Source organism: Octopus sinensis, linkage group LG18 (genome assembly GCF_006345805.1).
Source record: "Octopus sinensis linkage group LG18, ASM634580v1, whole genome shotgun sequence".
Lineage (NCBI taxonomy): Eukaryota > Metazoa > Mollusca > Cephalopoda > Octopoda > Octopodidae > Octopus > Octopus sinensis.
The window spans coordinates 1,286,445-1,288,944 of record NC_043014.1 but is presented as its reverse complement, the minus strand read 5'-3'; the positions used below and the strand labels follow the sequence as shown (position 1 = coordinate 1,288,944).

Sequence of the window (2,500 nt, the reverse complement as noted above, 5' to 3'; positions counted from 1 at the left end):
TTTAAGGGAGGTGGCAATCACTTTCCCGGCTAAATTGGTTTCAGTTTAGCGCTGCGTCGTCTACTTTCTTGTACTTAGCTGTGATGGCGTTATCGGCTAGTCCGTTGTAGGTATCCGGAGTCACCGCATAAATATTTACGCGTTGACTCCCGATACCTACAACAGACTAGCCGATACGGCATCACAGCTAAGTACAAGAAAGTAGACGACGCAGCGCTAACTGAAACCAATTTAGCCGGGAAAGTGATTGCCACCTCCCTTAAAATCGATGACCGAACCGAACCCCTGAGGGAAGTCCCCACACTTCACCCTGAAGGACCACAAAGACCATTTCGAAAATAAACCGTCGGTCCGTTTGATTAACCAACCAAGTCTGACATCGGATCCGTCAGCAGAAGATCCTGGACAGATTTTACCAAAAATGCGTGAAGCTTCACCCCTTCCACTCTGGAATAGGACCTCCGAGGCAATAACCTGGTTCCAGGATTTACCTGATAAAAGCAACACCCGATTCCTACAACGGATATCGAGGATTACTACGCCTCCATATCGGAGAGCTTGCTGATCGACGCGATTAACTTCGCCAGGAGGTCTTCCACCATCACCGAGGTCGAGCAAGATGTGATACTCCACGCACGTAAGACTTTCTTTTTTCTATACGGATCCCACTGGATCAACAAAAAATCTGTGACCCCCTCGACGTCAGCAGGGTGCTAACGACTCTGCTGAAATAGTGACCTAGTGGGCCTTTTCATCCTCCATAGGCTGCAAACCCTATTCACAGCCTCTCCGGTGGTCTTTACCGCGATTACGGCCTTTTCGCCCTCCACAAAGTAAACCCCGACCACGGATGGGTTCCGGAAAAATCTTTACACCTTCTTTAAAACTTAGGCCTTGGATTACCTTAGATCCAACTTAACTAAGCTAACTTCCTTGATGTCACCCTCGACTAAAAACCTCACTTTATTACCCGTACCACAAACCGAATGAATCCCTTAAATATATAGATATTAATTCAAACCACCCAAAAATATATTAGATAACCTTTAAAAAGTGTCTCAATTAGAATTTCTAGCCTGTCCGCCACGGAAGATATCTTAAGGCCGCAGCCCCCTATTACAACGAGGCCCTGGCCCGTAGTGGATTCAAAGATAAGATTACCTATACTAGTATAGCCCACCCAACCCAGGAAAAATAGACGAAACACATTAGCTGGTACAACCCCCCTTCAACCGTGAGGTCGCTACACCTGTAGCTAAAATCTTCTTCATCTCCCTACAGAAACACTTCCCCACCCAACATAAGTACTACACTATCCTAAATAAGAACACTATTAGACTCTCCTACCTACCACGCCCAATCTAGCCAGGAACCTAGCCAACAACAATGTGAAAAAACTTAACATACCTACTTTTTTCCGAGCCCATCCAACGTCCGATAGCATTGCAACTGCCCTGATAAAACTACCTGCCCCCTCAACAACAACTGCCTCAGAGGGACCTAGTATATACATGCGAGGTAAGATCAGGCCTGACGATAAAAGAAATCCTACATAGGAATGACGTCAAACAGCTTTAAGACCCGTTGGTACGCACCCCCACACACTCGTTCCGGCGACAGGATAAATCCAACCAAACTACCCTCGCCGCCCACATCTGGTACCTAAAAGGAATTCCATCCCCTTCAAGACCAAGTGGAAACTACTACAGAAGGCGCGCTCGTACACAGGAGGCCATACCTGCTGTGACCTCTGCATATCGGAGAGGCCTAGAGATCTTGTTGTTCGCCAAAGGCCCTCTCCTTAACAAAATCTCAGAACACTCCCCAAATTGTATGCATAAGAAGTATGCGAACTACAAGAACTATAGACCTACACTGCAACCAGATTGATGACACCCCACCCACAAAACCCCCCCCATCCCACCGTCCCCCTAGCACCCCGATACCTTTCTCCTAAGACCTTTCACATATTGTATGGCACGCTTGTAGATGTGTATCGATATATGTATAGAAATGTATGGTATAGTAGGATTATACGCATTATTATGTTGTTGTGCGTGTTTATGTATGTAAAAAATATATATGTGTGATATATTATATATATATATATATATATATATATAATTGTGTTGTGTATATATATATATAATAATATACTATATATGTATGTGCGTGTGTGTGTGTGTGTGTATCTATGTATAGATGTATGTATGTATATATGTATATTTGTGTGTATGCATATGTATGTGTATATGTTGTTGGTATGTATATAATATGTGTGTAAGTGTGTGTATATATGTAAATGTAAGTGTGTGTGCTTGTATGAGAATGTATTTATGTTTGCACACATGTATATATATGTGGGTGTATTGTGTGTGTATGTATATGTGTGTGTATATATATATATTATAAATATATATGTATACATATATATATATATGTAATATATATGTGTATGTATATAGATGTGTATGTGAGTGTGTGTGTATACATGTGTGTA

General features: G+C 42.4%; 1 long non-coding RNA gene across 1 annotated transcript in view; it reads left to right on the top strand.

The window, feature by feature from the left end:
- Nucleotides 1–2,500, top strand: part of LOC118766820 — an 11,043-nt gene that overhangs the window by 6,996 nt on the left and 1,547 nt on the right. The window lies entirely within an intron of this gene.